Raw genomic sequence first — 19,937 nt, 5'->3', positions numbered from 1 at the left:
CAATCTCCACCTGGCACAGCCAGAAGAGGACTGGCCACCCCTCATAGCCTGGTTCCTCTCTAGGTTCCTTCCTAGGTTCTGGCCTTTCTAAGTAGTTTTTCCTAGCCACCGTGCTTCAACACCTGCATTGCTTGCTATTTGGGGTTTTAGACTGGGTTTCTGTACAGCACTTTGTGACATCAGCTGATGTAAGACGGGCTTTATTAAATTTGATTGATTAGGAGGGGGATTTCCTCTACCCAGACACATAGACAACAACTGATAGACAATAGATCCCAAAGGGCTGAGCTTCCTTTATGCATGTTTGCATCATGCAGGCCTATGTAACCGTAGGTCTTGTAAAAAATTTACTCACAACTGTTATCACAATTATGTTGTTTGATTCATTCCAGTTAATAATTTTGGATTCAAACCGTGTAGTCATCCTAGCCAGCCCAATCTTGATCACATTCACATTTTCTCCTTACACACAAATGGACTATAACTACACAACGTTACCAATTAGTTTACCCTGACCAGATGGACATGGCACAGAGGCTGTATGCAGCTGCTCTTATTAGAAGCATACAGTTGATCAGAATGAAAAAATGTCTCGTTTTCATCCTATACAACATGTCAGATCTCTCATGTTTAGGTGTAGCTTAGGCTGCTGCAACATTTATGTCATGAGTTTGATGTGTTTTATGTCATGAACGATCAATGTTCTTCAGGTCACTGTAACCACCTTTTGACCAAGGCTCAGAATTTCCTAAAAGCAGGCAAGGCTAGCAAAACAGGCAGCTTGATGAAAGGCTCTCTGTTAACCAGCTATACTTTTGATACCAGGTGGTATTGATGAAAGGCTCCCTGTTAACCAGCTATACTTTTGATACCAGGTGGTATTGATGAAAGGCTCCCTGTTAACCAGCTATACTTTTGATACCAGGTGGTATTGAACACCCTCACCTTTTCATCCCTCTTCATGAAACTGATCTCAGGCAGAGGTCGACCCTCACTTTTAACCTTTCTCGCCCCGGGGTTCCGCTAGCGGAACACCCACAACATTCCGCTGCGAACTTCGCAGCGCGCGAAATTCAAAAATATTTTTTAGAAATACTTAACTTACACACATTAACAAGTCCAATACAGCAACTGAAAGATAAACATTACATTTAGCAGACGCTCTTATCCAGAGCGACTTACAAATTGGACAAGTCAGTTAAGAACAAATTCTTATTTACAATGACGGCCTAGGAACAGTGGGTTAACTGCCTTGTTCAGGGGCAGAACGACAGATTTGTACCTTGTCAGCTCGGGGATTTGAACTTGCAACCTTTCAGTTACTAGACCAACGCTCTAACCACTAGGCTACCCTGCCGCCCCACATCTTGTGAATCTTGTGAATCCAGCCAACATGTCCGACTTTTAAAATGTTTTACAGCGAAAACACAATATATATTTATGTTAGCTCACCACAATAGCCAAACACACAACGCCATGTTGTCACCGCAAACATAGCTTTCACAAAACCCACAAATAGAGATAAAATGAATCACTAACCTTTGAACAACTTCATCAGATGACAGTCTTATAACATCATGTTATACAATACATTTATGTTTTGTTCGTAAATGTGCATATTTATAGGTATAAATCGTAGTTTTACATTGCAGCCACCGTCACAAATACCACCAAAACAGCCAGAATAATTACAAAGAGCAACGTGAAATAAATAAATACTCATCATAAAACATTTATGAAAAATACATGTTGTACAGCAAATGAAAGATAAACATCTTGTGAATCCAGCCAATATTTCAGATTTTTTAAGTGTTTTACAGCGAAAACACAATATATATTTATGTTAGCTCACCACAATAGCCAAACACACAACGCCATTTATTCACAGCTAACATAGCTTTCACAAAACCCACAAATAGAGATAAAATGAATCACTAACCTTTGAACAACTTCATCAGATGAGTCTTATAACATCATGTTATACAATACATTTATGTTTTGTTCGAAAATGTGCATATTTATAGCTACAAATCCTGGTTTTACATTGTGAATACGGCGCCATAATGCACCAAATTGTCCGGAGATATTTTGGACAGTCACGTAATCTAACCAAAAAACTCATCATAAACTTTGCTAAAAAATACATGTTGTACAGCAAATGAAAGATACACTGGTTCTTAATGCAACCGCTGTGTTAGATTTAAAAAAATAACTTTAGTACAAAGTACAGCATGCAATATTCTGAGACAGCGCCCAGCTATCCTCCGCCATGTTATTCTATTCTCCGCCACGCTAGCGTCCCACACATCCGGTGAAATTGCAGTGCGCCAAATTCAAAAACAGAAATACTCAAAATAAAAATTCATAAAACATACAAGTGCTATACATCGGTTTAAAGATTAACTACTTGTTAATCCAACCATTGTGTCAGATTTCAAAAAGGCTTTACGGCGAAAGCATACCATGCGATTATCTGAGGACAGCGCCCAGCGCCCAGCACACAAAACATTACAAACAGTTACCAGCCAAGTAGAGGAGTAACAAAATTCAGAAATAGCGATACAATTTATCACTTAACTTTGATGATCTTCATATGGATGCACTCACAAGACTCCCAGTTACCCAATAAATGTTTGTTTTGTTCGATAAAGTCCCTCTTTATATCCAAAAACCTTGTTTTGTTGGCGCGTTTTGTTCAGTAATCCAATGGCTCCAAGGCAATCACAACAGACAGACGAAAAATCAAAGAAACATGAAAACATGTAGAAACATGTCAAACGATGTTTATAATCAATCCTCAGGTTGTTTTTAGTCATAATAATCAATAATATTTCAACCGAACAATAGCTTCGTCAATATAAAAGAAAAACAAGAAAGGCACGCTCTCTGCCGTGCGTAGGTCTGGGGACTTTCCACTATCCACTCACTCAGAGAGGTCTTACTCTCTCATTTTTCAGAATACAAGCCTGAAACTATTTCTAAAGACTGTTGACATCTAGTGGAATCCATAGGAAGTGCAATCTGAGTCCTAAGTCATGGGATACTGTATAGGCAGTCTAAAAACTAAAAACATTAAAAAAACACCTCCTGGATGGATTTTTCTCAGGTTTTCGCCTGCCATACCAGTTCTGTTATACTTACAGACATTATTTTAACAGTTCTGGAAACTTTAGAGTGTTCGCTATCCAAATATACCAATTATATGCATATCCTGGCTTCTGGGCCTGAGTAACAGGCAGTTTACTTTGGGCACGCTTTTCATCCGGAGGTGAAAATAGTACCCCCTACCCTAGTGAGGTTAACAATTACTCTTCACTCTTAATCTCTATCCAACAATGTCACCAAGCTTCTCAACACATAACCCCTGTAATGCTCTGTAGCACAATCCCTTTACAACACACTAGGTTCATTCTCTGATCCTAATTCTATGATTGGATGGACAACGTTAGCTCATACTGAAAAAGCTTTGATTGGTTGGAGGATGTCCTCCAGAAGTAGTCATAATTACCATATATGTCTATGGGAGGTGGGGAGGCCTACGAACCTTCTAGGTTTTGTATTGAAGTCAAAGTAGCCAGAGGAGGACGGAAGCTAGCTATCCTCCGGCTACACCATGATGCTTACCTTAGACAGTGCTGTTGAAATTACTGTAGACCTTCATTGCAAAACAATGTATTTTAATCAATTATTTGGTGACATATGAATATATTTAGTTGATCTAAAAAGGATAACTATTTAAATGATATCACTGTTTTTATTTTTATGAAATTTCACCGAGGAGGATGGTCCTCCCCTTCCTCCACTGATACACACACACACACGCACACGCACACTGTACACACACACAAGTTGAGGTTTACTTTCTTTTTATGATATATTTTTATTCACAGAAAATGGAAGATAAAACATTGACTGTACATTTTCCCCCTTTTTATCCCTCTCGACAAGGACAACCATCTCTGCAGCACTCCAGCAATCAGGCCTTTTTGGTAATGGCCAGACAGAAGACACTCCTCAGTAAAAGGCACATGAGTTTGCCAAAAGGCACCTAAAGACCGTCAGACCATGAGAAACAAGATTCTCTGGTCTGATGAAACCAAGATTGAATTCTTTGTCCTGAATGCCAAGCGTTGCATCTGGAGGAAACCTGGCACCATCCCTACGGTGAAGCATGGTGGTGGAAGCATCATGCTATGGGGATGTTTTTCAGCGGCAGGGACTGGGAGACTAGTCAGGATTGAGGGAAAGATGAATGGAGCAAAGTACAGTGAGATCCTTGATGAAAACCTGCTCTAGAGCTCTCAGGACCTCAGACTGGGTTGAGGGTTCACCTTCCAACAGGACAACGACCCTAAGCACACAGCCAAGACAACACAGGAGTGGCTTCGGGACAAGTGACTGAATATCCTTGAGTGACCCAGCCAGAGCCCAGAATTGAACCCAATCGAACATATCTGGAAAGACCTGGAAATAGCTGTGCAGTGATGCCATAAAACCTGACAGAGCTTGAGAGGATCTGCAGAGAATAATCTGAGAAACTCCCCAAATACAGGTGTGCCAAGCTTGTAGCATAATACCCATGAAGACTCAAGGCTGAAATCACTGCCAAAGGTTCTTCAACAAAGTACTGAGTAAAGGGTCTGAATTCTTATGTAAATGTAATTTTTCATTTTTTTAATTTGATAATTTTTACAAATTTCTAAAAAACTGTTTTTGCTTTGTCATTATGGGGTATTGTGTGTAGACTGATGAGGGAAAACATTTTTAAATCCATTTTAGAATAAGAAATGTGGAAAAAGTGAAGGGGTCTGGATACTTTCCGAATGCACTGTATATGACCTTGAATAGAGAAATCAAAGAAATTAAAGTGTTGGTCGGAATTGAGTCAACATTTTAAGAGTACTGATAACAATTGAAATAGATGTGTAGTAAGAAGTTGAGAGAGAAAAAATTGAGGTGACTAAAACTGGCAAATTAGGAAAAGAAACAGTTGTTGGTTTCTGTTTGACACCTATTCGTTTCAGTTTGACATCAGTCAGTTTCTATTTGACACCAGTCAGTTTCTATTTGACACCAGTCAGTTTCTGTTTGACACCAGTCAGTTTCTATTTGACACCAGTCAGTTTCTATTTGACACCAGTCAGTTTCTATTTGACACCAGTCAGTTTCTGTTTGACACCAGTCAGTTTCTATTTGACACCAGTCAGTTTCTATTTGACACCAGTCAGTTTCTGTTTGACACCAGTCAGTTTCTATTTGACACCAGTCAGTTTCTGTTTGACACCAGTCAGTTTCTGTTTGACACCAGTCAGTTTCTATTTGACACCAGTCAGTTTCTATTTGACACCAGTCAGTTTCTATTTGACACCAGTCAGTTTCTGTTTGACACCAGTCAGTTTCTATTTGACACCAGTCAGTTTCTATTTGACACCAGTCAGTTTCTGTTTGACACCAGTCAGTTTCTATTTGACACCAGTCAGTTTCTGTTTGACACCAGTCAGTTTCTATTTGACACCAGTCAGTTTCTATTTGACACCAGTCAGTTTCTGTTTGACACCAGTCAGTTTCTGTTTGACACCAGTCAGTTTCTATTTGACACCAGTCAGTTTCTATTTGAAACCAGTCAGTTTCTATTTGACACCAGTCAGTTTCTATTTGAAACCAGTCAGTTTCTGTTTGAAACCAGCCAGTTTCTATTTGACACCAGTCAGTTTCTGTTTGACACCAGTCAGTTTCTGTTTGACACCAGTCAGTTTCTATTTGACACCAGTCAGTTTCTGTTTGACACCAGTCAGTTTCTGTTTGAAACCAGTCAGTTTCTATTTGACACCAGTCAGTTTCTGTTTGACACCAGTCCGTTTCTGTTTGAAACCAGTCAGTTTCGTTGCTGCCCAGTAATAACACATAGAGTTAGGAGGGGCTAGTCCTCTGTGTGTTCTACCTCTCTGGAAGGTCAGGTTTTCTTTGCATTTGTGTGTGCTCTTGTCACACATAAATCATTGCTGTGAATTAACAATGGGAGTCTCTGTGTGATCATTGATTCAGAAAGACCTGGTATATCAGCAGTAATTCCTGCTGGTAATTTACTGTGCGTTGTGCTAATGAGAGGTGTGTGGGGGGGCGTGGGGAGTTATCTCTCTCTCTGTAATAAGTGTGTTCAATAAGAGGGGGAGGTGAAGGGGTGAGTTAGCTAATGGACTTTAGAGAGGCAGAGATGGAGGGATGGATTTCACCTGCTGTTAACAGAGAGCTGGAGAGGGGGAGGAGGTCTGTGAACTGAGAGATGGAGAGGACGTCTGTGAACTGACAGATGAAGAGGGGGAGGAGGTCTGTGAACTGAGAGATGGAGAGGGGGAGGAGGTCTGTGAACTGAGAGATGGAGAAGGGGAGGAGGTCTGTGAACAGAGTGATTGGGGGAGGTCTGTGAACAGAGAGGGGGAGGAGGTCTGTGAACGGAGAGATGGGGGAGGTCTGTGAACGGAGAGATGGGGAGGTCTGTGAACTGAGAGATGGGGGGGAGGACTGTGAACTGAGAGATGGGGGGGAGGTCTGTGAACGGAGAGATGGGGGGGGAGGTCTGTGAACGGAGAGATGAAGAGGGGGAGGAGGTCTGTGAACGGAGAGATGGGGGAGGTCTGTGAACGGAGAGATGGGGGGAGGTCTGTGAACGGAAAGATGAAGAGGGGGGAGGTCTGTGAACTGAGAGATGGAGAGGGGGAGGAGGTCTGTGAACTGAGAGATGGAGGGGGAGGAGGTCTGTGAACTGAGAGATGGAGAAGGGGAGGAGGTCTGTGAACGGAGAGATGGAGAGGGGGAGGAGGTCTGTGAACTGAGAGATGGAGGGGGAGGAGGTCTGTGAACTGAGAGATGGAGAAGGGGAGGAGGTCTGTGAACGGAGAGATGGAGAGGGGGAGGAGGTCTGTGAACTGAGAGATGGAGAGGGGGAGGAGGTCTGTGAACTGAGAGATGGAGAGGGGGAGGAGGTCTGTAAACTGAGAGATGGAGAAGGGGAGGAGGTCTGTGAACTGAGAGATGGAGAAGGGGAGGAGGTCTGTGAACGGAGAGATGGGGGCAGGTCTGTGAACGGAGAGGGGGAGGAGGTCTGTGAACGGAGAGATGGGGGGGAGGTCTGTGAATGGAGAGATGGGGGGAGGTCTGTGAACTGAGAGATGGGGGGGAGGTCTGTGAACAGAGAGATGGGGGGAGGTCTGTGAACTGAGAGATGGGGGGGAGGTCTGTGAACAGAGAGATGGGGGGAGGTCTGTGAACGGAGAGATGGGGGGAGGTCTGTGAACGGAGAGATGGGGGAGGTCTGTGAACGGAGAGATGAAGAGGGGGAGGAGGTCTGTGAACTGAGAGATGAAGAGGGGGAGGAGGTCTGTGAACGGAGAGATGGGGGGAGGTCTGTGAACGGAGAGATGGGGAGGTCTGTGAACGGAGAGATGAAGAGGGGGGAGGTCTGTGAACTGAGAGATGAAGAGGGGGAGGAGGACTGTGAACGGAGAGATGAAGAGGGTTGGAGGTCTGTGAACGGAGAGGTGAAGAGGGGGAGGAGGTCTGTGAACGGAGAGATGAAGAGGGCATGTACAACACCTATCTTTATTGTTTAGCTGGAAAGAAAAACACCAGATAGCGTGTTCTCTCTCTCTTTATCTCTCTCTCGCTACCGCTCTCTCTTTATCTCTCTCTCTTTATCTCTCTCTCGCTACCGCTCTCTCTTTCCCATCTGACAATGAAAGTGACTACAGAACTTTTACTACTGATAAAAGCGAAACAATTAACGGTAATATGTTTATTTATTTATCAAAAGGTAGAAAGCATACTGTATATTCGAACGATAAGTTATAAAAAATGTAGGTACTATTATGATAAAAGAATTGTATGGTAAACAATCAAAACCATTAACCTTTTTTCACACTGTGTTAAGAACTCTACAGGGATGGATGTAGAAAGATAGAACTCTACTGGGATAGATGTAGAAAGATAGAACTCTACAGGGATAGATGTAGAAAGATAGAACTCTATAGGGATAGATGTAGAAAGATAGAACTCTACTGGGATAGATGTAGAAAGATAGAACTCTACAGGGATAGATGTAGAAAGATAGAACTCTACAGGGATAGATGTAGAAAGATAGAACTCTACTGGGATAGATGCAGAAAGATAGAACTCTACTGGGATAGATGTAGAAAGATAGAACTCTACAGGGATAGATGCAGAAAGATAGAACTCTACAGGGATAGATGCAGAAAGATAGAACTCTACATTGATAGATGTAGAAAGATAGAACTCTACAGGGATAGATGTAGAAAGATAGAACTCTACTGGGATAGATGTAGAAAGATAGAACTCTATAGGGATAGATGTAGAAAGATAGAACTCTATAGGGATAGATGTAGAAAGATAGAACTCTACAGGGATAGATGTAGAAAGATAGAACTCTATAGGGATAGATGTAGAAAGATAGAACTCTATAGGGATAGATGTAGAAAGATAGAAGTCTACAGGGATAGATGCAGAAAGATAGAACTCTACAGGGATAGATGTAGAAAGATACAACTCTATAGGGATAGATGTAGAAAGATACAACTCTATAGGGATAGATGTAGAAAGATAGAACTCTATAGGGATAGATGTAGAAAGATAGAACTCTATAGGGATAGATGCAGAAAGATAGAACTCTATAGGGATAGATGTAGAAAGATAGAACTCTACTGGGATAGATGTAGAAAGATAGACTTCATTGTCATTCACACTTTTAATCGTTGATGACATCTGAGCATAACCACACATCCACCCTTCATTTAACTCTAATGGGGTCAGGAGGAAGGCCACTTACACCACACAAGCACGCACGCACGCACACACATACGACCACACACACACACGCAAAGAGAGACTGCTACACACACACACACACACACACATTTCTTGTGCGTTGGATTGACAAAGGCCATCTTTGATTGATGCACCGTGGTTCCTCCACATGTCCTACAGCTCATTCATATAATTGTGTTTCCTAAGCCTCATTAAGTCCTGTTTTATTCCATTATATTTTAATGAGCGAGAAGGAGAGATGTGGAACAAGCTAATTGGTGATTAATGTAGTGTATCTGTGAGAGAAAACGCAAGATTTGACATTTAATGAGACAATGTGCTGTTTAAATGCTGAATATGTAAAACCAAAAATAACCAGACAAATGAAGGAAAGCAAACAGAATGAATGAAGCAACAGATCTCATCTGATTCATTCTCTCTTTGTTCAGTCTCTTCACTTACCAACCCAACAAACATAACTGGTCTTTCTGATTAAGCACTTGTCTTAGTATTGACATGTACACACACCCACACACACACACACACCCCCCCACACACACACACACACACACACACACACACACACACACACACACACACACACACACACACACACACACACACTTATCAGCAGAGTATTGATGAGTGGTGCAGATCTAGGTGTCTAGATTTAAGCCTGATCTATAGCTATAAGTATCTAATGTGAGGAGAGAGGTTTGTAAACATGTCAAATTAGTAGTAATGAATTGGTAGCCACACGCAGAGAGAGCTGTCACCACAGGTACACACACACTCGGACACATAAATGTACACAAAGGCATACACACACACACACACACTCAAAAAAAAAAACACACTCTAAAGTGAATGGAGCCATGTGGTGGTCACATATTGTTTGCCTGGCCGTGTTACGACAAAAACAAGCCGAGATGGATGGGAACCTGGGACTGATTGGGGTTAGAGATGGATTGAGCGAGAGAGAGAGAGAGAGAATAGACAGGAGAGAGATAAGGGAGAGAGAGAGAAAGAGAGAAAGAGAGAGAGACAGAAAAAGAGAGAGAGAAAGAGAGAGAGAAAGGGAGAGAGAGAGGGAGAGAGAGAGAGAGAGAAAGAGAGAGAGAGAGAGAGAGAGAGAGAGAGAGAGAGAGAGAGAGAGAGAGAGAGAGAGAGAGAGAGAGAGAGAATAGAGAGAATAGACAGGAGAGAGAGAGAGGGAGAGAGCAGGGATGATAGTGACTTATCTCTATAAAACGAGAGAAATTGAGAGAGTGAAAGAGAAAGACAAATAATAGAGACATATTTTCCTTGTCACTGTTTATAAATGAGGAAAATACCGTGAATCCTCTCACAGACCTCTGTAAATATTAGAGAGAGAGAGATCTCAGATACATACACACTCAGCCCACCTCGACTCAGTGTGTTAGGTGTACATCGAAGAGGAAGTGGCTCTGAAGGTGTACATCGAAGAGGAAGTGGCTCTGAAGGTGTACATCGAAGAGGAAGTGTCTCTGAAGGAGTACATCGAAGAGGAAGTGGCTCTGAAGGTGTACATCGAAGAGGAAGTGGCTCTGAAGGTGTACATCGAAGAGGAAGTGGCTCTGAAGGTGTACATCGAAGAAGAAGTGGCTCTCAAGGTGTACATCGAAAAGGAAGTGGCTCTGAAGGAGTACATCGAAGCGGAAGTGGCTCTGAAGGTGTACATCGAAGAGGAAGTGGCTCTGAAGGTGTACATCGAAGAGGAAGTGGCTCTGAAGGTGTACATCGAAGAGGAAGTGGCTCTGAAGGTGTACATCGAAGAGGAAGTGGCTCTGAAGGTGTACATCGAAGAGGAAGTGGCTCTGAAGGTGTACATCGAAGAGGAAGTGGCTCTGAAGGTGTACATCGAAGAGGAAGTGGCTCTGAAGGTGTACATCGAAGAGGAAGTGGCTCTGAAGGCGTACATTGAAGAGGAAGTGGCTCTGAAGGTGTAGATCGAAGAAGAAGTCGCTCTAAAGGTGTACATCGAAGAGGAAGTGGCTCTGAAGGAGTACATCGAAGCGGAAGTGGCTCTGAAGGTGTACATCGAAGAGGAAGTGGCTCTGAAGGTGTACATCGAAGAGGAAGTGGCTCTGAAGGTGTACATCGAAGAGGAAGTGGCTCTGAAGGTGTACATCGAAGAGGAAGTGGCTCTGAAGGTGTACATCGAAGAGGAAGTGGCTCTGAAGGTGTACATCGAAGAGGAAGTGGCTCTGAAGGTGTACATCGAAGAGGAAGTGGCTCTGAAGGTGTACATCGAAGAGGAAGTGGCTCTGAAGGCGTACATTGAAGAGGAAGTGGCTCTGAAGGTGTAGATCGAAGAAGAAGTCGCTCTAAAGGTGTACATCGAAGAGGAAGTGGCTCTGAAGGTGTAGATCGAAGAAGAAGTCGCTCTAAAGGTGTACATCGAAGAGGAAGTGGCTCTGAATGTGTACATCGAAGAGGAAGTGGCTCTGAAGGTGTACATCGAAGAGGAAGTGGCTCTGAAGGTGTACATCGAAGAGGAAGTGTCTCTGAAGGTGTACATCGAAGAGGAAGTGGCTCTGAAGGTGTAGATCGAAGAGGAAGTTAGAAATGGACAGCACATATTTCACATTTCCTACATGATCAGCCAGAGAAAGAGAAAGAACAAGTGGAAGAAAGAGGAAAGGAAAGAGAAAGAGAGAGTGTAGTCTGGAAATGGTTACATGCTCTTCTGTCTTCCCCTCAACATTTAGATTGACCTGACCTGACAGCCTGGGACTGTCTCTCTGGTTCCCCTCAACATTTAGATTGATCTGACCTGACAGCCTGGGACTGTCTCTCTGGTTCCCCTAAACATTTAGATTGACCTGACAGCCTGGGACTGTCTCTCTGGTTCCCCTCAACATTTAGATTGACCTGACCTGACAGCCTGGGACTGTCTCTCTGGAGAAGAGAGTTTATGGTCAAACAACTTTCCCTTCTCTCTCTCTCTCTCTCTCTCTCTCTCTCTCTCTCTCTCTCTCTCTCTCTCTCTCTCTCTCTCTCTCTCTCTCTCTCTCTCTCTCTCTCTCTCTCTCTCTCTCTCTCTCTCTCTATCTCTCTCTCAACCAATCATTACAGACCAGAATCGGTCTTTGCAATTATATATTTTTTTAAACACAACCAAATAGTTTGACAGCTGAGTTGAGAGAAACCCCTGAAACAACTCTGTCATTGGGAACATATGACAATCATATTCCAACTTTGTGCTGATCAGACTGTGTTTAGTTTCTGTGCTTTGCAGTGATAGGGATGTGGACAATGTGTGGTAGCACTGGTCACCGACAGCGTTGAAACATGGGCCCTTGGATCCTGGCATTGGCCCTCAGATCCTCAAACAGTTCTACAACTGCATCGTTGAGAGCATCCTGACTGGCTACATCACCGCTTGGTCTGGTAAATGCACCGCCCTCGACCGCAAAGTGCTACAGAGGGTGGTGCTGACTGCCCAGTACATCACAGGGGCCGAGTTCGCTGCCATCCAGAACCTCAATATCAGCCGGTGTCAGAGGAAGGCCCGAAAAGACTCCAAAGACTTCTCAACTCTGCATCGTTGGGAAGGGCTCGTAAAGCAAGCATTTCACTGTAAAGTCTACACCAGTTGTATTCAGCATTTCACAGTAAAGTCTACACCAGTTGTATTCAGCATTTCACAGTAAAGTCTACACCAGTTGTATTCAGCATTTCACAGTAAAGTCTACACCAGTTGTGTTCAGCATTTCACAGTAAAGTCTACACCAGTTGTGTTCAGCATTTCACAGTAAAGTCTACACCAGTTGTGTTCAGCATTTCACAGTAAAGTCTACACCAGTTGTGTTCAGCATTTCACAGTAAAGTCTTCACCAGTTGTATTCAGCATTTCACTGTAAAGTCTTCACCAGTTGTATTCAGCATTTCACAGTAAAGTCTACACCAGTTGTGTTCAGCATTTCACAGTAAAGTCTACACCAGTTGTGTTCAGCATTTCACAGTAAAGTCTACACCAGTTGTATTCAGCATTTCACAGTAAAGTCTACACCAGTTGTGTTCAGCATTTCACAGTAAAGTCTTCACCAGTTGTGTTCAGCATTTCACAGTAAAGTCTACACCAGTTGTGTTCAGCATTTCACAGTAAAGTCTACACCAGTTGTATTCAGCATTTCACAGTAAAGTCTACACCAGTTGTATTCAGCATTTCACAGTAAAGTCTACACCAGTTGTAGTAGGCGAATACAACAAATACAATTTTATGTCTCTTTGTATGCGAGCATGTGTATGTCTATTTCCTCTCAGTCTTTGCAGGGAACTAATACTATGGTATGCCAAAAATAACATAAAGGGCCAAAAATATATAACTAAAAGTGCCCAGTGGGTGTTCCCAGCAGTGTGCCCAGGGGTGTGCCCAGCGGTGTGCCCAGCGGTGTGCCCAGGGGTGTGCCCAGGGGTGTGCCCAGGGGTGTGCCCAGCGGTGTGCCCAGCGGTGTGCCCAGTGGGTGTGCCCAGCGGTGTGCCCAGCGGTGTGCCCAGCAGTGTGCCCAGGGGTGTGCCCAGCGGTGTGCCCAGCAGTGTGCTCAGGGGGTGTGCCCAGGGGTGTTCCCAGCAGTGTGCCCAGGGGTGTTCCCAGTGGTGTTCCCAGCGGTGTGCCCAGTGGTGTGCCCAGTTGTGTGCCCAGTGGTGTTCCCAGCGGTGTGCCCAGTGGTGTGCCCAGTTGTGTGCCCATTGGTGTTCCCAGTGGTGTGCCCAGTAGTGTGCCCAGTGGGTTAGCAATAAAAGTCCAAGAAGTGTTAGAAAAGACTAACTTAAAAAATGTAATATTGGATTTAAGGATTAGCTCTCATTGCCACCTCAAAATCAAATCAAATCCCAAACAAAATTGTGACATACACATGGTTAGCAGATGTTAATGCAAGTGTAGCAAAATTCTTGTGCTTCTAGTTCCAACAGTGCAGTAATATCTAACAAGTCCCCAACAACTACCTAATACACACAAATCTAAAGGGGTGAATGAGAATATGTACATGTAAGTAGATGGATAAGGGATGGCTGAGTGGCATAAGCAAGGTGCAGTAGATGGTATAAAATACAGTATATACATATGATATACTGTATTTTATACCATCATATACATATGATATGAGTAATGTAGGATATGTGGCATTGTTTAAAGTGACATTGTATAAAGTGGCATTGTATGAAGTGACTCGTGATCCATTTATTAAAGTGGCCAGTGATTGGGTCTCAATGCAGGCAGCAGCCTCTCTGAGTTAGTGATGGCTGTTTAGCAGTCTGATGGCCTTGAGATAGAAGCTGTTTTTCAGTCTCTCGGTCCCAGCTTTGATGCACCTGTACTGACCTCGCCTTCTGGATGGTAGCGGTGTGAACAGGCAGTGGCTCGGGTGGTTGTTGTCCTTGTTGTCCAGCTACTGTACTTGTGCCAACCTGAAATCATGACCACTTGTTCTGACGTTACACTGGACAGTTACTGCCAAGCTTATAGAAAGAGAAAGAAAAGGTTAAATGGAGGAAGTTAGAGCAACAAACGGGCAGAGAACACACACACACACACAAACACACAAACACGTTGTCCATTAGAATGGTAGTGTTCTGCTCTGCTGATGATGAGGTGCAAATGGACTGAACAGGCCTCCATGCATCAATAACCCCACACTCCTCTTTCACCTCTCTCTCTCTCATTCTCTCTCTCCACTCCTCTTTCCGTACTCCACCTCTTCCATCTCTCTCTCCTCTGTGTGTTCTCTCTCGCTCTTTCTCTCTACCCTCTCTATCCCCCTCTCTCTCTGTCTCTCTGTCTCTCTCTCTCTTTCTCTCTCTCTCTACCCTCAATATCTGTCTCTCTCTCTCTGTCTCTCTCTCTCTGTCTCTCTCTCTTTCTCTCTCTCTCTCTCTCTCTCTCTCTCTCTCTCTCTCTCTCTCTCTCTCTCTCTCTCACTCTCTCTCTCTACCCCCTCTCTCTCTCTGTCTCTCTCTCTTTCATTCTCTCTCTACCCTTTCTCTCTATCTCTACCCCCTCTCTCTCTACCACTCTCTCTGTCTCTCTGCCTCTACCCCTCTCTCTCTCTCCTCTCTGTCTCTCTCTCTCTCTACCCTCTCTCTCTCGCTCTCTCTCTCTCTCTACCATTTTCTCTATACCCTCTCTCTCTCTACCCTCTCTCTCTCTCTCTACCCTCTCTCTCTCTCTACCCTCTCTGTCTCTCTCTCTCTACCCTCTCTCTCTCTCTCTCGCTCTCTCTCTCTCTAACATTTTCTCTATACCCTCTCTCTCTCTCTGCCCTTTCTCTGTCTCTCTCTACCCTTTCTCTCTCTCTACCCTCTCGCTCCACCTCTCTCTCTCTACCTCTCTCTACCCTCTCCTCTACCTCTCTCTACCCTCTTTCTCTCTCTCTACCTTTTCTCTACCTCTCTCTACCCTCTCTCTACCTCTCTCTATCCTCTCTCTACCCTCTCTCTACCCTCTCCTCTACCTCTCTCTACCCTCTGTCTCTCTCTCTACCCTCTCTCTACCCTCTCTCTACCCTCTGTCTCTCTCTCTCTACCCTTTGTCTCTCTCTCTACCCCCCTTCTCTCTCTATCCTCTCTCTCTCTCTCTACATCTCCATCCCGCTCTCTCTCTACCCTCTCTCGCTCTCTGTCTTTCTCTCTCTACCCTTTCTCTCTCTCTCTCTCTCTCTCTCTCTGCCCCCTCTCTCTCTCTACCCTCTATCTCTGTCGCTCTCTCTCTGTCTCTCGCTCTCTCCGGTGTCCATACCCCGTCTCTTCCACCTATTCCTTGTCTCTCCTCTCTGTGGTCCAACCAAGGTAAGTGGACATGTTTCACTCTTCTTGTGGCTACTATATGGGAAAAGAGAAAGGACAATTGTAATGTTATCATAGTCTGAGGAAGATGAATCTACACCTCAGCCATCACAATCATCTCTCTCCTCCTGCAAGGGGTTAAAAACACACGTCCGTCTGTTCAGCTAGGTCACCTGTGATACAAGTCAGTATTCGACGTCCATCCATGTCTGAGGACCTCGGGAGATGAAGTGGAAACTGGCCACTAGGGGCAACAGTGAGCGCTGTGAGCATCTGCCTCTGATTCCAAAGGTTGCAATTTGAAATCAAGCGATAGAAAGTTGTTTTTGAGATTTTTGTTTTATGCCTTACCTTAACCATTCAGAGTTAATGCCTAACCTTAACATTTTGGAGGTAATGCCTGAACTTAATGATAAACACTTCGAAATTTGATGTTTGCAATAACTTTGAAATGTGACTTTTGAGAAAAATGGATGAATGTCTAATTCTGACGTGAGACTGTGAGAGCTAGTTGCGTCTGTGTGTGTGTGTGTGTGTGTGTGTGTGTGTGTGTGTGTGTGTGTGTGTGTGTGTGTGTGTGTGTGTGTGTGTGTGTGTGTGTGTGTGTGTGTGTGTGTGTGTGTGTGTGTGTGTGTGTGTGTGTGTGTGTGTGTGTGTGTGTGTGTGTGTGTGTGTGTGTGTGTGTGTGTGTGTGTGTGTGTGTGTGTGAGAGAGAGATGTGGTCTGAGTGGGTTGTGTATTCCCTTAGGGTCGGTTGGGTAACACCGATCAGAGAGAGAGATGGAGGTTAAGTGACCAGACCTGAGAGAAACACACACACAAACACACACGCCCAGGTTGCAGTGGACAGCTTTTTAAGGATCCTGGGGGAGTAAGGGACTTGTGAGAGACAAACTAACTTTGTCAGTCCACTCTCAGACCCATACCTCTCACACCAGACCCATTACCTGGATGTGTTCATTCTACAACATCAAATAGCTTCCATCCACAGATAATTCAACTAAGGTCAAAGATTTAACGGACTAATACTTAAAACACAGAATAAAACCTTTGAAAAACCCTTTTTGGTTCCAGGTAGAACATTTTTGGTTTTAGGTTGAACCCTTTTGGGTTCCATGTAGAACCCTTTCCACAGAGGGTTCTACATGGAACCAAAAAGGGTCTTACCTGGAACCAAAAAGGGTTATCCTATGGGGACAGCCAAAGAAACCCTTTTGGAACCCTTTTTTCTAAGGGTGTAGGGTCAAACACCGAACGGACCGCTACTGGAATCACAGAATTAAACTACGGTCTAACACCTAACGAACTGCTACTGAAAAGACAGAAATAAATTAGGGTCTAAGACCGAACATACTGCTACTGAAAACACAGAATTAAACTAGGGTATAACACCTAACGGACTGCTACTGAAAACATAGAATTAAACTAGGGACTAACACCTAACAGACCGCTACTGAAAACAAAGAATTAATCTACGGTTCAACACCTAACAGACTACTACTGAAAACAAAGAATTAATCTACGGTCCAACACCTAACAGACCGCTACTGAAAACATAGAATTAAACTACGGTCCAACACCTAACAGACTGCTACTGAAAACAAAGAATTAATCTACGGTCCAACACCTAACAGACTGCTACTGAAAACAAAGAATTAATCTATGGTCCAACACCTAACAGACTGCTACTGAAAACAAAGAATGAATCTAAGGTCCAACACCTAACAGACTGCTACTGAAAACATAGAATTAAACTACGTGTAACGGTCGTCATATTCGTTCTCCTCCTCAGACGAGGAGGAGCATGGATCGGACCAAGCGAGGTATGTAGACATAATGAATTTAATAACAAGACGAAACACGAAGAACACTTGAATAGATTACAAAACAACAAACGACGTTAAACAGACATGAACATGAGAACTACATAAAACGAAGAACGCATGAACAGGAAAAGAACGAACGAGACGAGACAGTACCGTGTGGTGCAACTAACACAGACACAGCGACAATCACCCACAAACAAACAGTGAGAACAGCCTACCTTAATATGGTTCTCAATCAGAGGAAACGTCAAACACCTGCCCCTAATTGAGAACCATATCAGGCAACACATTTAACCCAACATAGAAACACATAACATAGACTACCCACCCAGCTCACGTCCTGACCAACTAAACAAAGTTCAAAAACAACGGAAAACAGGTCAGGAACGTGACAGAACCCCTCCCCTCAAGGTGCGAACTCCGGGCGCACCCCTAAAACTCAAGGGGAGGGTCTGGGTGGGCATCTGTCCGCGGTGGCGGCTCCGGCGCAGGACGAGGACACCACTCCACCATTGTCTTTGTCCCCCTCCTTAGCGTCCCTTGAGTGGCGACCCTCGCCCCTGACCCTGGTCCAGGAACCTTCACCAAGGCCCCTCCTAAATAGAGGAGACAACTCAGGACAGAGAGGTAGCTCAGGACAGAGAGGTAACCCAGGACAGAGAGGTAGCTCAGGACAGAGAGGTAACCCAGGACAGAGAGGTAGCTCAGGACAGAGGGGTAGCTCAGGACAGAGGGGCAGCTCAGGACTGAGGGGCAACTCCGGACTGAAGGGCAGATCCGGACAGAGAGGCAGCTCTGGACTGAATGGTTGCTTCGGACTAGATGCAGCTCCGGACTATATGGCAGCTCATGACTGGAGGGCAGCTCATGACTGGAGGGCAGCTCATGACTGGAGGGCAGCTCATGACTGGAGGGCAGCTCATGACTGAAGGGCAGCTCATGACTGAAGGGCAGCTCATGACTGGAGGGCAGCTCATGACTGGAGGGCAGCTCATGACTGGAGGGCAGCTCATGACTGGCTGGCGGCTCTGGCGGCTCCTGACTGGCTGGCGGCTCTGGCGGCTCCTGACTGGCTGGCGGCTCTGGCGGCTCCTGACTGGCTGGCGGCTCTGGCGGCTCCTGACTGGCTGGCGGCTCTGGCGGCTCCTGACTGGCTGGCGGCTCTGGCGGCTCCTGACTGGCTGGCGGCTCTGGCGGCTCCTGACTGGCTGGCGGCTCTGGCGGCTCCTGACTGACGGACGGCTCTAGCGGCTCCTGACTGACGGACGGCTCTAACGGCTCGGGACAGACGGACGGCTCTGACGGCTCGGGACAGACGGACGGCTCAGATGGCGCTGGGCAGACGGATGGCTCAGACGGCGCTAGGCAGACGGATGGCTCAGATGGCGCTAGGCAGACGGATGGCTCAGATGGCGCTGGGCAGGCAAGCAGCTCAGACGGCGCTGGGCAGACGAGCAGTGCAGGCGGCGTTGAGCAGACGAGCAGTGCAGGCGGCGTTGGGCAGACGGCCGACTCTGACCTGCTGAGGCGCACAGTAGGCCTGGTGCGTGGTGCCGGAACTGGTGGTACCGGACTGGAGACACGCACCTCAAGGCTAGTGCGGGGAGTAGGAACAGGGCACACTGGTTTCTCAAAGCGCACTATAGGCCTGGTGCGTGGTGCCGGAACTGGTGGTACCGGACTGAGGGCACGCACCTCAGGGCGAGTGCGGGGAGAAGGAACAGTGTGTACAGGGCTCTGGAGACGCACAGGAGGCTTGGTGCGTGGTGCCGGAACTGGTGGTACCGGGCTGGAGACACGCACCACAGGGAGAGTGCGTGGAGGAGGAACAGGGCTCTGGAGACGCACTGGAAGCCTGGTGCGTGGTGTAGGCACTGGTGGTACTGGGCTGGGGTGGGAAGGTGGCGCCGGATATACCGGACCATGCAGGCGTACTGGCTCCCTTGAGCACCGAGCCTGCCCAACCTTACCTGGTTGTATGCTCCCCGTAGCCCGACCAGTGCGGGGAGGTGGAATAACCCGCACTGGGCTGTGTAGGCGAACCGGGGACACCATGCGTAAGGCTGGTGCCATGTATGCCGGCCCGAGGAGACGCACTGGAGACCAGACGCATTGAGCCGGCTTCATGGCACCTGGCTCAATACTCAATCTAGCCCTGCCAGTGCGGGGAGGTGGAATAACCCGCACCGGGCTATGCACATGTACAGGAAACACCATGCGCTCTACCGCATAACACGGTGTCTGCCCGTACTCTCGCACTCCACGGTAAGCATAGGGAGTTGGCGCAGGTCTCCTACCTGACTTCGCCACACTCCCTTTTAGCCCCCCCCCCCCCCCCCCCCAATAAATTTTTGGCCTTGACTCTCCGGCTTCCAGCCTCGCTTACGTGCTGCCTCCTCATACCACCGCTCCTGGGCTTTAGCTGCCTCCTTCTCCTCCCGAGAGCGGCGATTCTCTCCAACCTTAGCCCAGGGTCCTTTTCCC

Source organism: Salvelinus namaycush, unplaced genomic scaffold (assembly GCF_016432855.1).
Source record: "Salvelinus namaycush isolate Seneca unplaced genomic scaffold, SaNama_1.0 Scaffold414, whole genome shotgun sequence".
NCBI lineage: Eukaryota > Metazoa > Chordata > Actinopteri > Salmoniformes > Salmonidae > Salvelinus > Salvelinus namaycush.
Note: the sequence above shows the minus strand (reverse complement) of the source record.